The sequence below is a fragment of the Mesocricetus auratus genome, unplaced genomic scaffold (assembly GCF_017639785.1).
Source record: "Mesocricetus auratus isolate SY011 unplaced genomic scaffold, BCM_Maur_2.0 Super-Scaffold_100691, whole genome shotgun sequence".
Classification (NCBI taxonomy): domain Eukaryota; kingdom Metazoa; phylum Chordata; class Mammalia; order Rodentia; family Cricetidae; genus Mesocricetus; species Mesocricetus auratus.
In genome coordinates, this window is record NW_024429267.1 from 53108824 (window position 1) to 53129673 (window position 20850).

A 20850-nucleotide genomic window follows, 5' to 3' on the forward strand; every position below is an offset into this window, starting at 1 on the left:
GGGCTATGTCAACAAAGCCCCAACCTCACTGAACTAACTGAACCTATAATTCTGGTATTGAATACTAATTATAACTCTGATGAGAAAAAGTATTATTATCACTCGCTTGAGATGCGCCAAAACAGGGTGGAAAACATGTCTGACACAGGATGGAAAACATGTCTGAACTGTGGTCTGCAGGGCTTGCAGCCTTTGTCTCCTTCTCCTGTACCAAACTGCACACTAGCTCCTGGCAGAAACAGAGTGTTGGGCTGGGCAGATGATGATCTGGGCGATAAATCCCTGGTATGTGTAATGACAGGGTGGGGGCTGAGAGAGTAACGGATCACATCCCACAGCTGCAGCATCAGAGGCATATCAGCAGTCTCTTGCTGGGTTTACTCTTGGCTTAGCTCTGTGCTGGGGGTGTTTTGAATATTGCTTGCATTTTAGAGCAATGCTGAGCTAGGTAACATCTATTATCCTAATTTTGGCAGTAAAGATTAAAGAGGATCAAAAATTCACTCATGTTATCACAGACAGTAAATGATATGTATCCGGTCCAAGGCCTCATTCGACTCCCATCAGTTATTCTCTTGACGATCAGTGAAGATGGGGGAGCCAAAATATTAGCCAATATTCAGTTCTGTCATAACTCATGGGTGGGAAGCAATGCCGAGATCCTTCCTGGTCCCTCATCAGGGATTTAAGCTTTGTCAGGTCAAAAGAGCAAATCTTAACAGCAGGTGGGGGGAACCCCAAATCAACCAATCAATCAACCAACAAAACAAAAACCTCTCTCACACACACAAAAACCAGCCAACCAAACAACCAAACAACAAACAAGAAACCCTTTTCCTGTTCCTACCCTAGCTCTTCACATTGGTCACAGGTCTTGGCAGGTCTGGCCCTTGTCCATCCCTGTGTTTGTGCTTACTGCTGGCCAGCTGTCTTGGGAAACCTAGTAGACCACATAGACATCTAAATGAGAAAGCCACAAAGGCAATTATAAACGAGAAAAAGTTATGCTGGGGACTGTGTGCATTAAAACCACCTGTTTGTGCTGTGACAGGCACAGAGAAAAATATTCATTAGCAAATGATTTACCTTTCTGATGTGTGGGAAGCTGGGGAAATGTTTGATATATTTATAAATAAACAGCTCCCTATCTACAGTGTTTAACAAACAAATGCTGGGTTCTGTAGAGCAGAGTGAGTTTCTTATTCCCGTCTCCAACCTGTTCGGGGCTCTGTTTCCTTTTTGGCTAATTGGCTTGAGAACTCTGAGTGGCCTGACTTCTCTGCCTGCTTTGAGTGCCCTGTGAAGTCATTGGGTTTCCTATCCCCATCTTCATCCATTCTGTCTTTGCTCTAGAATGGTCTCATGCCTTATTTTTGTCTTGTTTTCTTGGAGTGTTAGGATCTACTTTGAGGCCTAGTGCAGAAAGACAATCCTTTTATAACAAACTGCTTGAATAAATATAGTCACCCCTTTTTTGGTAAAATTTCAGATTCTAGAACATTTTATGTTATGATTCTGCTCCATCTAAGAATTTTCAGAGTGCCTCGATGGCTACAGAATTCAGTTCAAATTCCCATAGGCAAACGCAATGTGGAAAACCATTCATTCTGGAGTGTGACTTAACTCAGTTGGTGGAGTGATTGTCTGGTATGCACCAAGCCCTGGGTAAGCACCTGACACTGCATGGAAACAGTTGTAGTAGAAACACCTGTGATCCTGACACCTGTGAGATAGAAGCCATAGGATTAGAAGATTTAGGGTACCCTCAGCTGTGCTGTGGGTTCTAGGAAAGCTACATGAGACCTGTCTCTAAAATAAAAAGTAAGCAAGAAAACAAACAAAATGTTCACATGTTTAGTAAACTTCTATTGCTTACTGTAGGGTTAAGAAGTGAACGGGGGTGTTTACCACCCAAGAAACATCTAGTATCAAGGAAGGTGTTCTATGTGTCATAGTTGACACAATAAAGTGGATGGGAGTTGTTAGGGTTTACTTTAGGCTGAAATGAGGGGGTGCCTCATTATTCCTTGTCTGCTGCCTCTTGTAGGGTTTACTGCCTTGTTAGCATGTATTATACATTGCACTATCCTGGGCTTTAGGAGTAACAGAATCTAAAGTGGTCCGTGTCTTCTTTGCCCTTGGACTAAGTTGATAGTTCATGGTTTTGGTGAAGAGTAGAAAAGACCATGGGGGATTTTGCAGAGAAATTTAGGTCAGAGGTACTCTCAGATTCTTTGCAGAAGGAAAAACAAGAAGGCCTGATGTCTCAGGAGCTCTTGGCATCCATTTGGGAAATAAAAGGAAGCCAAGCTCCAAGAGAATCCTGCCCTGTGAGACAAGATGCTGAAGAGTGACAGGACTGATTATCCTATGAGATTCTGAGCTGGGAGGTGAAGGATCGCTTCATGACTAAACATCATGTGTAGACAAGGGGTACCTCCTTTTATTCAAGCAAGCTGATATATTATTCACTGCAGCACTGCTGGGATTCTGAAGTCTGAGGCCTCGTGTTCTGACGTCGGTCCCCACCTTCCAGGACAAGTAACTCTTGTCAGTCAGTTGTGTTCTTCCTGTTTGGTTTCACTGGGTTAGGTCCTCCCCCTAGATGTGCCGGTTTTGGTTTCCTCATATCAAATGCCCACATTTTGCTTTTGGAACATCCCCATCTCCATCCCAATCCCCAGGCACACAGTCTGGATGTCTCCAACACGAATCCAGGCTCAGCCAATGAATTACCTGTGTTCCTCTGGTTACCAGTCTCGATTAAGTTGTGTGCCTGTGGCAGAACCAGATCAGTCTAAATGAGCAGGCTATCCATTAGCATTCACTCAGGAAGGAGACTTGCGTGGTAATTTATCAGAGTATCTACTGTAAGGAATTGGGAAGGAGGGACTGGCAAAATAATTCAATATGAAAAGGTGCTGGCTGCAAAAACCTGGTGACTTGAGTTTGAACCCTGGAACTCACTAAAGGCGAAAGGAAAGAATCAGCTCCAGGAAGTTATCCTCTGACCGCCACACAAGTGTCGTCGAATGTTCGCCCACCTACACACCCACCTCTGACACTAATAATAAATTACTACTTTTTTTTAAGAAATAGGAATTATGCATAGGGATTAGCTGTGAGAGAATGGAAGGGAAAAAAAATCTCCAGAACAGCCTAGGGCTGAAGAAGTGATGAGGGAACAGATGTGGAAAGATGGAATGTTTCCCCTAAGCCAGGACTCAGGCTCTGATGCAGAAGATGTGGTGGCAGCTACAAGACACCCAGACCAGAGCTGCAGTAGGTCAAGATCCAGTCGTTGGGTTGCCAGGGAAACTCACCAGGAACTGGCCTCAAGAGTTGCTGTTGACCTTGCTGTAGGGCAGGCTGGAGAGGTTGATGGAGTCATTATTAGAGTCCTGGGAGTCCTGGGAAGCTGTCAGTGAGGTCACCTGGTGGCGGCAAACTGCTCCATCACTGAGCGTGAAACAGTTGCAAACTAGGGCTAAGGAGATGCTCAACAGTTGTGTGCAAACCAAAAAAGCTGAGTTCAAGTCCCCTAGAATCCATGCACAAAGCAGGGTGTGGTCATATATGACTGTAGCCCCCGTGCTGTGAGGCTTGAGGCAGGAAGATTGACTGGTCTTTCTTGCTGTCTGCCAACCTAGCTCTGGGTTTAGTGAGAGACCATGTCTCAAGGGAATAAGGCGGAGAGCAATAGAACAGGACACCCAGTGTCCTCCTTTGACCTTAGCAGATGTGACCACTGATGTACAAATCCACACACATACATGTGTGTGACCATACCACACACACCTCATATACATATGTACTATACAAACACACACACACACACACACACACACACCAAACAAACAAAAAGTAAATATAAGTGAGAGAAAAATTTGATACTTCTTGGTTCCTGAAGTTTGTCCGATGCTGTACATATGTCTTTTAACTTTATACCTGACCTTCATTTTATTACTGATTTTACTGAGACAGTTCTCCAGGCTGGTCTTGAACTCCTGATCCTCCTGCCTCTGCCTCCAAAGTGTTGGAATTATACCCACACAGCACCATGCCCAGCACAGCAGGATTTGTAATACCCGGTTTGCTTCAGAAGTTGAGAGCAAAGCCTACTGACTCCAGGCATCCTGGAGCTGTACTCTCCTCTCTGATGGCCTTGGGCGGAATTAAACACTGATGAAAGAGCTCTTCAGAGAGGCATGCAAGCCTGCGAACATGGCTTTGCTCATGAAGGAGGTCTTTGATACGGTAGAACAACAGTGATATTATTGTCACACAGTTCCATTCTGAGAACAAGTGATTTATATAAGTCCTAAGAATGCATTCGGGAGGCTCGGGGAGGGCAGCTTTGTGAGTGTGAGAAGAAGTCACTTCAGTACCAGGACAAGCACACTCTCTGAAGGGCATCTTGCTGGGGTCACAAAAATGGCAGTTGCCCCCCTTAGATGTTCTCATCAGTTCTTTCTCTTTCCCGACATCTGTGTTCTTCAGAGACTCAACATTGCGTCTTTGTTTCCTGCTGATCTCCTGGGCCCCTCGGACTCATGCGAGATGCTTTGTTGTTACTCATCGAGAGAGACTTAACGTTTACCAGGGAACACGAGAGCAGACTCCTCAGGAGTCCAAGCCACAGCTGCTTAGAAAACCCAGCGTTTGGTAATTAAACCTTGAGATGAGTGTGAGCTATCTGGAGAGCTATCACTGAATATGCCCGGCAGCTGTGGAGCACAAAGGACTTCTCTTGTAAGAGAAGCCTTCACTCTTCAAGATGTCTAAGGGACCCTGCTAGCTGTGCTCTGGTTGGAGGTTTTCCAACACTGTCTAATCACCAATATGAACCACAGGATCGCATAATAATATACGGTCATCCTAGGGCTGCTAAATCGAGAGACGATTTTCAATGTTACCTAGGGGTAAGGGTAATGCCTTCTAAATTATCTCCATCGGTTCATATAGGCCTGCGATAATGGTTTTTGGAAATTGGCTCATTTTTCTTTGGTAGGATAGATTCAGGATTTGGAGGAGAGTGGACAGGGATGCACAATTTTTGGATGAAATATTAACCCTTTGCTGTCCTGATTAAAATGGGACCATCATCAGTAGTCATGAAGCATTCCTTTATATCTTGAGAGCTTGCAGCATCATGGGACAACTATCAAATGTCTTCCTGCTGAGAACCCTGACCATCGTTCTGTGCTCCTCTCCCCTGTGGAGCTAGTTAATGAACCCCTCACACTGAATGATAATCGCTGCTTTACTCATGGAGACTGATTTTCTTTTCAGTTGGGTTGATGGTTAGGATTTTTTTCTAATTTGCTGGTCTTCCATCAGCTTAGTAAACACTGTAAGTGAAAAGTAAATAAAAGTGGGGCCGGGGAGACTACTTAGTGGGTAATGTGCTTGCTGTGCAAGGACAAGGACCTGAGTTCAAATCCTTAGAGCCCACAAAACCTAGATGTGGTAGTCCACATCCAAAGTCCTAGTTCTTCTACATTGGATGGGAGGGAGAGGCTGGAGAATGTCACCGTGGGCAGCACCATTCTCTAGGCAGGTGGTCACTGTGGGCCTCACCATACCTAGGCAGGTGGTCACTGTGGGCAGCACTATTCCTAGGCAGGGTGTCACAATGGGCAGCACTATTCCTAGGCAGGGTGCTACCATGGGCAGCACTATTCCTAGGCAGGTTGTCCTGGGGTGTGTAAGAAAGCTAACTCAACATGAGCATGCGAGTGAGTGAACAAGCAAGGCTGGTCTCCTCTTTTTCAAGTTCCTTCCCCTACTTCCCTGGATCACAGACTGTGACCCGGAAACTCAAATAAACCCTTTCCTCCCCTTGCTTCATCAGAATATTTTAGCGCAGCCATGGGATGAAACGGTAACACAACCTTTGGCTCAAGTTCCAGGTCTTGTCACTGTAGAACATGCAGTAAAATTTAAATATTCAGCATCTGAAGACAGCAGTGAGGGCCTGTGGTGAGCTCATGTAGCTGAATGCTTAGTCATCAGGGAGTGGCACTACTTAGAAGGATTGGGAGGTGTGGCCTCGTTGGGGTAGGTGTGTCACTGAGGGTGGGCTTTGAGGTTTTAGAAGCCCATACCAAGCCCAGTGTCACTCTCTTCTTCCTGCTGCCTGTGGCTTTGGATGTAGCATGCTCAGCTACGTCTCTAGCACCGTGTCTGCCTGTATGCTCACCATGCTCCCCACCGCCAGGACAATGGACTAAGGCTCTGAAACTTTAAGCAGACACCAGTTAAATGCTTTCCTACATAAGAGTTGCTGCAGCCATGTTATCTCTTCATAGCAATAGGACACTGACTAAGACAGGGTTCATTTTACATCTCAATCCTCATTATGTTGAGGATTTTCCATTTTCCCTTGCTTTAACCAAAGACAGATATTGGAGTTCAAGCTGAAGATCAGAAAAGCAAAGCAGCCAACCACTAGAGAGCCCTTACCTCTACCAAGGCTCAGGCAATCCTGACCTCAACATGGTTGGAGACTAACTGCTAGCTCTGAGACCCTGCTCCTATCTTACATACCTCTTTAGTGCTGGGATTAAAGGCATGCACCACCACCACCCAGTCTCTATGACTAACTAATATGGCTGCTGGTATTAAAGATGTGTACCGCCACTGCCTTTGCATTCTGATCTCTAGGCAAGCTTTATTAGATCATAAACAATATATCACCACACATTGCCCACCCAGCCTGAAGAGTTTCCCTCACTGCTTTACCACCTAACCTAACGAGTATATTTAGACCAACTCCTAGACTTATTAAATCCTTCTTTTATCTTTATTTTTTTCTCTGCGAGAGCCTGTATGTCAGAATGGCCTGGGACCTGAGATTACTCTCCTGCCTCTGCAACCTGAGTGATCAGAGTACAGCACTAGTCAGCATGCTCTGTCTATAGAATGTCTCATTGGATATTCCTTAAGATACAATCCACTCCTGTTTTGGAAAACTGTGGTGTATTACTTAATGTTATATTAACTAGCATTTATACTGGTTAATCATATGTCAATTTGACAAGCTAGAGGTATTTGGGACGAGGGAACTTGAATTTAGAAAATGCCCCCACCAAACTGGCCTGTGGACAAGCCTGTAGTGCATTTTCTTAATTGGTGGTTAATTGATCCAACTTACTGTTGGCGGTGACACCCCTGGGACAGTGGTCCTCAGTACTATATAAAAAAAGCAGGTTGAGCAAGCCAATAACCAGCACTCTGCTGTGGAATATTTCTTTACACTGTGTGAATATATGTTGCTGTGATTGGCTTAATGAAGAAGCTGACTGGCCAATACCTGAACAGGATAACGTTAGATGGGTGGGCCAAACTGAGGATGATGGGAAGAAGAAAGGCAGAGTCAGAGGAGTTGCCAGCAGATGCAGAGAGAAGCAGATAGGCATGCTGTACTTAGAAAAGATACCAAGTCACCTGGGAAAGCATATGTAAGAAATATGGGCTAATTTAAATGTAAGAGTGTTGAGTAAAGTCTTCCCGCCAGCCTGGTTCCAGAACCGCATCAGTCCCAAATGAACACACAGGAGGATATAGTTATTATGAAGCTGTTGGCAGTTTGCTTGGTTTCTTACTGGCTATCTCTGACTTAAGTATTTACTCCATAATTGTTAATCTAAGTATTTCTCTTACCGGAGAAAGGGTCGGGACTTCTTACCCCTATGGCAGCTACATCATGACTCCCTGTGTTTCTCCCTCCCAGTGTCCTCCTGGACTCCTAGTCCTGTGATGAAGATAAAAGCAAATAAGGCAGGAGAGAGCTGGCTCAGCGTTTAAGACCACTAACTGCTTTTCTAGAGGACCTGTGTTTGATTTCCAGCACCTACATGGCAACTCACACCTGTAACCTGTTGTCTTCCTTCCAGCCACCTGAGTTCTGAGCTGTCTCTGTGCCCAAATAACACATGAGACACTATCTTAATTATGAAGCTGTTGGCCATTTTGCTTGGTTCCTTATCGGCTAGCCTCTGACTTGATTATTAACCCATAACTGATAATCTGAGTATTTCCACGTGGTCTTCTCTTAGCGGAGCAAAGGGTCTGGACCTCTTACTTCTCCCGCGTCCTACATCGTGACTCACTGTGCCTCTTTTTCCCATAATCCTCCTCCTCCTAGTCCCACCTATTTTGCTTCCCTGTTAACCAGCAGTGCCTTATTTAATCAACCAATGAGAACATATACACAGAAGGACTTCCCCCGTCACACACCCATCTGTAACTTCTTGTCCAAGAGATCAGACATCCTCTTACAGCACCTGAAGGCCCCAGGCGCACGTGTGGTACAGATGTGCACGTAGACAAAACACCTATGTGCATGAAACATGAAGTGCAAATGAGACCTGGTATTTGATGTGGAGTCTATGTTTGCATGTGGCCAGATAACCTGTTAGACAAATGACTAAATGTAGTGTGTTGTGATTTCTACTGTATCAGGAGTCTCGGTGTGACCAGACAGCAGGGGATAAAGTATGGCTGCCTGTATGTTTATCACCTCTGTGTATATCACCACTGTGCAAGCACCTCTGTGCACAGCCCCTGCGTGCATAGCCCCTGTGTGCATAGCCCCTGCGTGCATTGTCTCCTGTGAGTATCAACTCTTTGTGTATCACCCCAGTGTGTATCATCTCCGTGAGCAGGACCTTTATGCTTGTGCTGCTCCTGGAAGCAAGGCAACAGTTGAAACCTTTTCAATGTGAGTCAGTGGGGGGGGGGTACTTTCAAGCAAGTAAGACAACAGATGCAACCCCGAATGTTCTAGGAAGAGTCAATACAAGCAAGTAGAGCAGATGCAGCAATATGAGGTGTGTTTGAAGTCTCGCTAGCGGGATACACTCCAGGAGTCAGTGAACAAGAGAAAGGGCGGATGGGAAGGGTGGAAGGGCAGGTTTGAGACTGTGGAGCAAATTCTGGAAAATGACATTTATGGTTTGCACTGCAGCCCTTGGCTCTGAGAACGTGATCTGAACACTAGTAATATCATCAGCCCTGGATAGCTCACTAGAAATAGATTCTGCAAGCCTGTGAGTTGCAATCATCTTACTTAGCAAGACCACCAGATTGTCTCCGTTGTGTGTCCTTGAGCCCAAGATACATGGCTAGAGGTCACATACATGGCTAGAGGCCACTCCAGGTGGAATTTGGGGTAAAGGAAACTATCTTATCTCATTGCACACACACACACACACACACACACACACACACACACACACCAAAACACACACACACAGAGGCACACACCACTTTAATCTGCCGTGTGTGTGTGTGTGTGTGTGTGTGTGTTTGAATGGGGGCCATCAGGGGACTCTGGATCCCTTGAAGCTGAAATAACAGTCATCTGTGAGTTGCTGATGTGGGTCCTAAGTTCTGAACTTACAGAGTCATCTCCTCTGTCCTTTAAAATAAGTTTTAGTGCAAGTATGTGTGTGTGGGAGGCATTGATGGTTCATCCTGGTTGTCCATGTGGTGGGATTTGTAATCACTGAGGAGACAGGCATGTCAGAGGGGGGCTTTCCAGAGAGGCTTAACTGGACAGGGAAGACCACTGCTTCCTACGGCACCATCCGGTGGCTGACAGACGTTTTCTCCATACCCACAACAGCAACAGTTAAGGCAGAGCTCTACAGTGTCTCTGTGTCCTTAGTAGAACATACCAATGACATTAGAAGGAAATGACTTTGAACTATGCATGGTCACCTCAGTGCGATATTACTGTTGTAGTCTGAGATAACCCACAGCTGTTATCTGTTACCATGGTGGTTTTCTGAGTACAGCCAGGTTGGGGACCAGAATAAACCTTTTGCAGCCAGCTTGAAATATGCCTGAGCGTCAGTCGCATTTGGAAGTGTGCAGAGCCATCAAGGGCTGGGCATTACCAGCTTCTGTGGTTTGTTCTTCAATGTGAAGCCACAGACAATAGCAATTTAGAGGGCCTTGCTTCCGGGTGGCCAGGTATTCCTTTCTCCACTTCCTTCCAGGGCAGCCATGCATGGTAACACTTCTGCTCTTTCGATGCTGGCTGGGTTGTCTGTCAGTGGGCCGAGGGAAGCCCTTTAATGAGATTTCCTCAGATCCTCACCTGCCAAAGGCCTGTTTGTTGCTGGGCGCCAAACCTCAAGTGTTTCTGAGAGAGAGAGAGGGAAGGGAGAGGTCGAGGGAAGGGAAGATGGGGATGGAAGAGAGTAGGCAGAGGGAACGAGGTGAGGGAGGCTCATATAATGTCATAAAATTGTCCCCACACTAGGCTGCCGATTGAGCAGAGACTCCATTTCCTTCAGCAATGCAGTAACATCATTTCCAACAAATAGTCAAGACGGCGGCGCAGCTAATCCTAGGACTGATTCTCTCGTTCCTGCATCTCTCACAGAGAACCGGAAGCCCAGGAGGTGCCACAACCAAGTGTCAGCATTTGTGAAATGATACAGTGACTGCTTAGCTCACAGGGGCAGAGACGAGTGATCCCAGTACAAGTCTGTGTGACCAGAACAAGGGCATTCACTTGAAAGGCGGCTGTCTCTTTCTCCTCCTGGCCTCTGTCATCTTCCTCCACAGAGCAGCGAAAGCAGATTTTTAAACAGCGCGACCCACCCATACCCGGTGTGGAACTTGTCAGGGTTTGTCAGGACCTGGGATAAAACCCCACCTCTCCTTTGCATCCTGCTGATGCTCTTGCTTTAGCCCAGTACTCTCCTAAGAATCCCATGTATCACTCTTTCCCAATCATCATCATCTCCTTTCTCCTCCTCCTTCATAGCCATTTTTAATCACCATCATCATCTCTCACTGCTTCAATCTAAACGCTGGTCTGCATCCTCTCCTTCAGACCTCTGTTCAAAGCCTTCAGAGCGGTCATTCCTGAACACGTGAACCGGATGGGTCTTCTCCACCCTCATCCCCCATCTCTCCTTGCTAGGAACGTCTTTAATGTCACTTGTCACTACTTTAAAATACAGAACAGATTCCACTGTTCACACATTCGTGGTTTACTCCCTTGATGGAGCCAAAGTTGTTTGTTTGTTGTTGTTGTTTGTGTTTTTGTTTTTCCCTTTGTAGCCCAGGCTGCCCTCAAAGTTGGTATGTACCTGAGGGTGGCCTTGAACGCCTGTTCTTCCTGCCTTGACTCCCACATGTTGGGATGATAGCTGTGCACCAACACTGTCTGTGTGGTGCCGGGGACTGACCTCAGCGCCTCATGCATACCAGGTGGGCATTCTACCGACTGGAAGCTCTTCAGTGGCAACTAGGATTCAGAGTTCCATCCCCAAGCTGTGCCTATCATGTGAACCAGGGCTTAGAGCACCTAACAATGGAAAGGGCTCCCTTCTGCAGGGCAGGTACTGAAACAATGGAAGAATCAGTTCTTACACATTGGGTTTTATCTAAAGTACAGAATTTGGAGGGAGGGTGTGTGCTACGTTGGGACCCTGAGTGATCTGGGGCCCTGCTCTTTTTCTTCTACAAACTGAGAAGTTTTGATTAGGGTTCTGAGGTCCTCCTGGCACTTCCCTTGAGTCTGCCAGGCCAGAGCCCCACTCTGTTCCAGCCCATGACAAAGAGGCTCTCATGAATGGGAAAAGAGTCTATGCAGTAACCGTCGGTAACTCCAGCAGGTCATGCACACACATGCATATATCAGAGACGGGATCTCCTGGATCCCAGGCCGCCCTCCAATTCACTATGCCTGAGGATGACCCTGAGGCTCTATCCTTGTGTGCCCATCTTTCTAGTGCTGGGATTAGGATGCACTGCTGCACCCAGTTTACATCATTAGTTCTTTCCGAAGCATAGATCTGTCCTCATTGACTCCACAAAGCCCAAGAACAAAACCCATGTGCACGATACCCTGTCAGTATTCTTTCACATGAGGTTGGAGGCTGGGCGATTGCTCAAGAGGTGGTGGATCCTATAAATACTGCAAGATTCTTGAGTTTTAGAAGACACTTAAATTCCTCTCTTAGTGCCACCCACTGTTGAAGTTATGGGGGCGTTTTTGACTTTTCCTGGGGAGACACACAGGAATGTCTATTCTCCCCAGATAGGACATGGCTAGGCCCAAAAAAATTCCATTTAAGTCCCGTTTGGTGAACCCCAGTGAGGTTTTGGGGTTACTTACAGAAACATAGCTGACCCAAAGGCAACTGCAGGACCAAAACGCCCACCCAGGTCTAGGTGATGTTGCCTGGCAGTGGGGGTGCACCCCTTTAATGCCAGCACTTAGGAGGCAGAGGTGGGAAGATCTCTGTGAGAACAGCCTGGTCTACGGAGTGATTTCCAGGACAGGGTCCAAAGCCACAGAGTGAAACCCTGTCTCGAAAACAAGACTAAACGAACAAACAAAAACGTTAATAGGCCCAGTCTTGCTAGGGTCTTGTGCTTATCTTGTGGTAGTAATCACCAGCTTTCCTCTTCCTTCCTTCCTTCTCCACTCCCTTTCTTTCCTTATTTCTTATTTATTTTGGTTGGGTGGGGTTTGCTTGTTAGCTTGCTTTGCTTTCTGTGTGCGTTTTGTTGTTGTTGTTTGTGACAGGGTTTCACTAGGTAGCTCAGACTAGCCCTAGACTCGAACAAAGCCTTTCTTCTCCCTCGGGTTTCTCGGTGCTAAGATTTCAGGCATACACCACCAAGTCTGTTTACAGATGTTTACTCAAATAGATGCCATGCCCTGAGGACCGAGTTCCATTTCGAGGGGAATCCTATCATTCTTATGTATTTGCTTGGTTCTATCGTAGGGACCCAAAGAAAACTAGAAGCAGCTGCTCTCACCTGAGTGTGTTTTGTTTACTGTTTCAGGTTTATGGTTTTGAACATTCTGTAAGTTCTCTCTGAATCCTTCCAGTCAGTAATTATGTGAGAGTCAACACAGTTGAGTGAATAAACTCGTCACAGATGGAAGGGAACGCACAGTGGTCTGCTGTGGTCTAGCAGGCCTGTCCTGCTTATTTTTCAAGACAGGATTTTAATATGTGAATCTTGTTGGTCTGGAAACGTTTCTTTAAGATTTGTTTTATTTTAAATGTGTGTGTGTGTGTGTGTGCCCTCGAAGGTTTCAGATACCTCTGTAGCTGAAGTTACAGGTGGTTGTCACCTGCCTGATGTAGGGACTGACGGCCAAACTCTGGTCCTCTGAAGAGCAGTAAATGTTCCTAACCACTGAGTCATCTCCAGCCCCTATGCAACTTTGTGACTTTTTGGTTCAAGTCCTCATTAGCCGTCTGTGTAATCAGCACCGCCAAACAAAAAACAATAAGCCAACCAACCAACCAACCAACCAATCACCTTCCACACAGAAAATAACGTTTTAGGATTTGTTTTCATGTATATGTGTTTGTGGTGTTTGTGTGCATGCCTGTTCACATGTTTCTGGGTACATATGAGGGTATAGGTATGGGGTGTGGGGGTGTGTGTGTATGTAAGCCCAAGGCTGACATTATCCTTCTCAACTGCGCTCCACCTTGTCCAATGAAGCCCCTGGCCATCAACCACAAATACATTTTGTGATTCTGAGTCCACCAGCCTTTTTGCCTCCTCTGCCCTCACTGTGTAGTGGATTCTCCAATAATGAACAACAAAAACAATAAATAAATAAGTCTGTAAAAGAAGTTGATTTTTTTTTTTGGTTTTTCGAAACAGTGTTTCTCTGTATTGTTTGGAGGCTGTCCTGGAACTCACTCTGTAGACCAGGCTGGTCTCGAACTCACAGAGATCCACTTGCCTCTGCCTCCCGAGTGCTGGGATTAAAGGCATGCACCACTAACACCCGGCAAAACTTTGATTTTTAAAGTTATTTTTAGTTCATGTGTGTGGGTACATGTGTGTCATGTACATATAGGGGTCAAAGGACAGCACTAAGTATCATTCCTCGGTGCCATCTACCTTGTTCTTTTGGTTTTTATTTGTTTTGATTTTGAGACAAGATCACTTACTGGCCTTGAACTCATCAAATAGACCAGGGTGGGTGCTCATTAAGGCCCAGAATCCTCCTGTTTCCACCTCTCCCAGTGCTGGGATTACAAGCATACACCACTAGTTCCTTAACATAGGGGACCAAACTTGTGTTCTTGAACTTTTGAGGGAAGCACTTGGCCTCCTGAGTTATCGCCCCAGCCCAGGGTGGGTAAAGTTAATGAAAGTTGTTGTACCTTTCTTGTGTCTAGAGTCTGTGCAATGGAACAGCATCCAGGTTTCTGGTTTTAAGATGGTGATGCTTGAGCTGCAAATCAAACTAAAGAAAGATCCCACAGGTGGCTATAGAAGTAATTGCTTTATTGAATTTATTTTTTCTTTCATTCTGGAAGATAACAGCTTGGGTAGTGTTCGGATAGGGGAAAAGGGTGTATTAATTATTTATTGTGAGCTACAATTTGCATGTAGAAACAACAAAGGCAGGTTTTGACATGTTTATTAATTACACCAAGGTAGTTTTTAATACTTGACTCATTACTATTTTCCTACAGCCATGGCAGGAAATCCAGAGCCAACTAGTTTGAGATACAGTGGGACAGTGCTTTGAAATACTGCCCGGTGCTCAGCGATAATATTATAAACCCAGAATTTTATTCCACAGCAGCATTTCTGTTGCTCTGACATGTTTCCTTAATTGTTCCCTTAGTGACAGTAGTTGTTGTCACCACTGTGAAGAAAAGAGAGCAGAGGGAGGCCCTAGGAAGAAAGAAACAGGAAGATAATTCCACAAGTGGAACTTCTCGATTACAAAGGAGGTAAAGATTGCTTGCACCAAACGTCATTGCTAAAGTTCTGGTAAAACTAACCAGACCTCCAGATGTTAGAAGATGTTGGGGCCATTTCTGCCCGACTGGGGGGGGGGGAGGTTTGGCTGGGTGGGCATAAGTGAATTTGTTAATAACTTACAGCCTTCCTGTCATCAGGTAAGCACGGGGTAGCCCACACACATGGCATGTATGCATTTCGGGACCTTATGAAGAACTGCAGGTGTATTGCTGACTTCTATCATTGCTGTGATGAAACGACTGACAGGATCAGTTTAAGGAGATGGAAGGTTTATTCTGGCTTGCATGTCTAGGGGCTGTTTTCCATCATGGTGGCGGGAACCGCAGACTGGCTAGCCACATCGCATCAATGGTCAGGAAGCAGAGAGTGGACTGGCAGGAAGCAGAGAGTGAACAGGAGGTGGACTGGCTGGGCTCTAAAACCTCAAGACCCACCCCTAGGGATATGCTTCCTTTGGTTAGCAAGGCTCTTTATCCTCCTAAAGACTCCACAGACCTTCCAAACAGCCACCAGCTGGAAAGTAAGTGTTCAAAGACATGAACCCATGGGATACACCTCACATTTAAACCATGAGGGTCACAGTCTATGTAGGGAACTGTGTGCTCCTGTGTTGGGAATAATCTTTTTGTATTCTCTGCTTTATGTCGACAGCCTAAGGCACCTTCTGATTGGTTTAATAAAGAGCTGAACAGCCAATAGCTAGGCAAGAGAGGATAGGAAGAACTTTCAGGCGGAGAGAGGAACTCTGAAAAAGAAGCTGAGGAGAGAGATTTGCCAGCCAGACACAGAGGAAGTCAGACAGAGTCCTGAGGAGAGGTTACGAACCACACGGCAAAACACAGATTAATATAAGTGGGTTAATTTAAGTCTTAGGAGCTACTTAGGAACAAGCCTAAACTAAGGCCAGGATTTCATTAACAATTAATTAATCAATAATAAATGATAATTAATTAATAAAATTCTCCATGTCATTATTTGGGAGCTGGTGGTTCAAATCAGGTCCCCTGGCTAGCACTTTTAAAAACAGGTTCTCACACACGCCATCTCAGAACTGCTCCCAGGCTGCTGCAGTGATTAACCAGGATATGGGAACCTTCTCTCCATGTCCCTCTGTGCCTAACCCTCCCTACAAAGTCAGCTGTCCTTCCCTTGTTGGAACCTGCTCCCTTATCCGTACACGTCGGCATCTTGGGAACTTCATTAGCAGAACCAGGAGTAGCATGTGTGTAAAACCGAGGTATTGCCCGTGACTTTGACTTAATGAGCTTCAGGATGGTAATTGTCACTGATGGCATTAACGAAGCTGTGCAAATGAAGACGGCAAGTTCACGATGCCCAGGGACTCAGTGAGAAGCCACAGGCTTGCTTTCTTCAGGGGCAATGCCTCCCTCACACACAGAACAGAGCTATCCCCGAGACCAAGCCGGACAGAAAGCATCACAGCTGCCATTTTAGCACGAAAGGGCTCTTCCTTCGTCAGCAAATCTTCGTGGGTTTCAGAGGTGTGAACTTGTGTACGGAACGGTGAGCCACTGTTTCGCATGAGCAGCCAGGCAGAATCCTGTGTTTCTGCAGCTGGCTCTGGAGAAGTCTTCAGGCTGGGTATCTCTCGAACACCTTGAATCACGATAGTCACACGACCTAAACCCTGAAAGTCGTCCAGTAGAGGCTTGTGGAGGGACTCTCAAATGCAGCTCACTGGCAGAGGGGATGGTGACTGAAAGGCAAGAAGTTAATACAGTCAGTCTGTGGATGTCAGGGGTGTGGGGACATCACCCAGGGAGGCCACTCTGTCATCTGGCCTGTAGCAGCTCTTGGTGGAGGAAATGGTGGGGTGGGGGGAGGGGGAGAGGGGGATAAAGGGAATGAGAAAGGAGAGAAAAAAGAAAGAGGAGAGCAGAGGTGTGGAAGGAGAGAGAGAGAGAGAGAGAGAGAGAGAGAGAGAGAGAGAGAGAGAGAGAGAGAGAGAGCCTATATTCTTAAATTAAAGATACCTTTCACAGCTTGGGGCTTCCTGGGAAATATGAACTTTCTTGAGGAGCCATTAGCACCAGAAGGAAATGTTCCAGCAGGGAAGGCACGAGGAGCTGGCTGAGGCGCTAGCCTTCATTCTGTGAAGAGGCCCCTCTGCTGTTATTCCCAAGGCTTCCTTCCAGCAATGCATATGAATGTTTTCCCAGGCTTGCAAGCTTCAGTCATGCCTGGGTCTCCCTAGTAGATGTCTGCCTGCAAATGCTGTCATTCATTTATCTTGGGATGGCTTTTTTAAGATGAAAAAATGGAGGATTAAGGGATGATGGTTCCTTGGGGGCAACTGGTCTTATTAAATGGTTGGATATATTTGTATAATACCCATGCATAGCTTTAAGAATATATTCTCTCTCCTCTCAACAAGGATGTCTGTTCCACTATGTTCACAGCAGCATTATTTGTAATAGCCAGAACTTGAAAGTAACCTAGATGCCCCTCAACTGAAGAGTGGATAGAGAAAATGTGGTACATTTACACAATGGAGTATTACTCAGCAGAAAAAAACAATGGAATCCTGAAGTTTGCAGGCAAATGGATGGCACTAGAAGAAACCATCCTGAGTGAGGTAACCCAGTCACAAAAAGAGAAACATGTCATGTACTCTCTCATATATGGATTTTAGACATATATCTGGGGAGTGCCAGCCTACAATCCCATGGCCAGAGAGTCTGGGAAACAGAATCTTCATTCAGTGGCTGATGGAAGAAGAGGCAGACTCCCATGGCTAAGCACTGAGCTGAACTCAAGAAATCCAGTTACAGAGAGGGAGGACTGATGACCAAAGGGGTTAAGACTGGGCTGGTTTAACTCCTAGAAACAGCTGACCTGACAAGGGTTAGCTCTTGAATCCCAGACTGATGCCTGGGAATCCAGCATGGGACTGATCAAGACCCCCTGAATGTGGGTGTCAGTGAGGAGGCCTAGGTAATCTATTGAGCCTTGGGTAGTAGATCAGTATTTATCCCGGGTATACAAACGGACTTTGGGCTCCCATCCGACGATGAGAGATGCACTCTCACCCCGGACTCTTGGGGGAGGGTCTAGGCCCTGCCCTGAATGAAATGACAGACTATGGACACCCCCATGGAGGGCCTCACCCTCCCTGGGGAAATGAGAGGATATTGGGGGGAGGTTGGTGGGAGGGTGCGGGAGGACGGGAGGGAAAGGGAGAGGGACCAAGAATTGACATGTGAAGCAACCTTGTTTCTAATTTAAATTTAAAAATAAAAAAAATAAAAAAAGAATATAGTCATGTTTCAGCCAGCATAGGGAAGAGTACTCCTTCCCCAAGAAAGTGTCAAAGGATTGTGGTGATATACTGTTTATGATCTAATAATGCTTGCCTGGAGATCAGAATGCAAAGCCAGCCACACTAGTCAGCCATATAGGCCAGGCAATGGCAGAGACCTTTAATCCCTGCAGCCACACTAGTCAGACCAGGCAGTGGTGGCGCGTGCCTTTAATCCCAGGACTGGAGAGAAATATAAGCAGTGTAGTCTATTCAGTTTGCAGTCTCTGTGAGTCTGAGATTCGGTGAGGACCAGTGCAGTCTGGAGATGCAGTCTGAGGTGGATCGCCCCTTTGGTATGCACCTGGGTAGAGGTGAGAGCTCTCTGGTGGCTGACTGCTTTGCTTCTCTGATCTTCAGCTTGAACAACAATATCTTTCTCTGGGATTTGATTATTCATGCTACAAAGGATAGGATATAAGCTCTTGGGATACCCATGAGGACTCATGGTGGAGAAACGCAGCAGGCCAGCTCGGGAGTTCTAGGGTTGAGTCTCAACTTAGCTACATTGATGGGCACTTCCAAAGTGCGATTAGAGATGGATCCACACCGAAGATTCTTCTAGCGATGCGTCATCCCTGCAGGCACACGCATGTGGGGTGTGGGTGGGTGACAGTCAGAGGCCTGTGCCTTCCTCACTATTCACCTTATTTTTGATTTTACTTTCTTTAGCCTGCCTGTGTGTCTGTACACAACATGGTTTCCTGGCGCCCTTGGAGACCTCAGGAAGGTTCCAGACCCTTCAGAACTGGAGTTACAAATGGTTGTGAACCATCTTATGGGTGTTAGAAACCATATCCAAGTCCTCTGCAAAATCAATAAGCACTTACAATCAGGAAACATGCTTCCAGCCACCCTATTTACCTTAATATTTGGAGACAGGATCTCTCACTGGGGCCTAGGGCTTGCTGCTGTTTCAGCTAGGCTGGCTGGACAGTAATGCCAGGGAGCTCTCTCTCTCTTTCCCGTCTCTGCTGGGATTACAGGTGTGTACCAGCGCTTGTGTGCAGGGCCTTTCAGATGGTTGTTCCAGATCTGAACCTGGGTCCTCAATGCTAGGGTGACAGATATACCCTAACCTTCTGAACTATCTCCACAGCCCAATTCCTATACAGATCGATAGGATCAAGTGAGATCCAGTTTCATGGGGAGGGGTGGGAAAGGATAAGGCTCCCCTAATGATGACCCTGAGACTCACAGAAAACCCGCCATCAACAAATCCGGAATGTAACGTCTGCTTTTTGTTTGTAACGATGGAAGAGCTCACAGACGCCAGCCACCTGCTTAAACCCCTACAGATGCTGGAGAAGGAGCAGCTGGCAAACACATCCAACGAGCAAGTGGGGTTCTGAAGTGTGTCATGGCCATCTAGTCACTTCCATACTGCAGCACGGACCACGTCGTGACAGGTGGCGTGGGGATGAGGAACCAAGCATCCCTCACTCTCCCCACCCTGAGGTGGCAAACGCTGGAGAAGAGGGTTATTGCATGAGTTAGAACAGGAGGCTAAAGTCCCAGAAGAAAGGGAACGACTGGACTAGGATTCCGTGCCGATTCTAAGTGGTGGGAAGCATGTGCCGAATTGTAAGCCGTGCACACAGTGGAGGCCTCTAAGGAGGCAGAGAGGAGCTGAAAGCTAAGAGTTAGGCACAGCTTTTTAGCAGGCTAGGGATGCGGATGAGAGAGAATTTTAATACCGAGGCACTTCAAAGGAGGGTGCTCTGTAAATAGGCCTTTCAGAGGTGTGGAAAGCTGTGTCTCAAGAGGAGAACAAAAGTAAAAAAAATAGCAGCTACCAGGCCTCAGCAGAACAGAAACCCTGGCTGGAATCTTGCCACTTCCTGGATGTATCGAGTGGTCTGCCCCTAATCTCCTCCTGCTCCAGGAAGGGACTCAATCTTTAAAGACAATGTAATCACAGGGGCTGAGTCTTAACTCATTCAGTTCCACAACACTGACGCCAAAGAGAGACTGACATTATTTTGAAACTGACATTGCAGATCAATTTCTTTCCTTCATCGATGAAAAAGCATTAGACAATTCACTTTCTAATGAAATCCACCAATGATTTCAAAGCGCCACAGCACCACCTACAAGTCGGGTTCACATCAGAAAAGCCAGGCTGCCCATTGTTAAGAACATCAGTCAATGCAAATTTTCATATTTGTGAAGATCAAGAGGGAATTATGGTTATTTGGTAAATGAAGATAAGCTATTTGATAGTCAAAATATTGTTTAAAAAGCAGTTCTAATCCATTTCAGTAGAAGAGACCTCTAAATCTAAAAAAGAATTTCTAGAAAATATGAATAAAGAGCTTACTTACCTGAAATATTGAAAGTACAGCATTGCCTTGTAGGTATTAGACTATGTAATAAGACAAGCCATTACAAAATACACAGTTAAACAGGTATATTTGTTACTGTCATGGCGTAAAGTCAATGTGCAAATACAACTTGCATTCAAGTAAATGCCTATCAGCAACAAATAGCACAGACACAAAATCCAAACCTGGACAGAGGCGCCCTGCTAAGAAAGGAAAAGGCCAGAGAATTTGTTTAGGATGTAATATCAAAGGTTCAGACAACAAAAGTAAAAAAAAAAAAAAAAAAAAGCAGTCACAGCTCTATCAAATTAAATAGACCATTCCTGACATGGAACTCATCAACCAAACTTGCAGGCCATTTGTCAGCAAGGTCACTGTGTTGGGTGCAAGAGCAATGCCTACCTCTAAACAGAAAGAAAAACTCAAGTC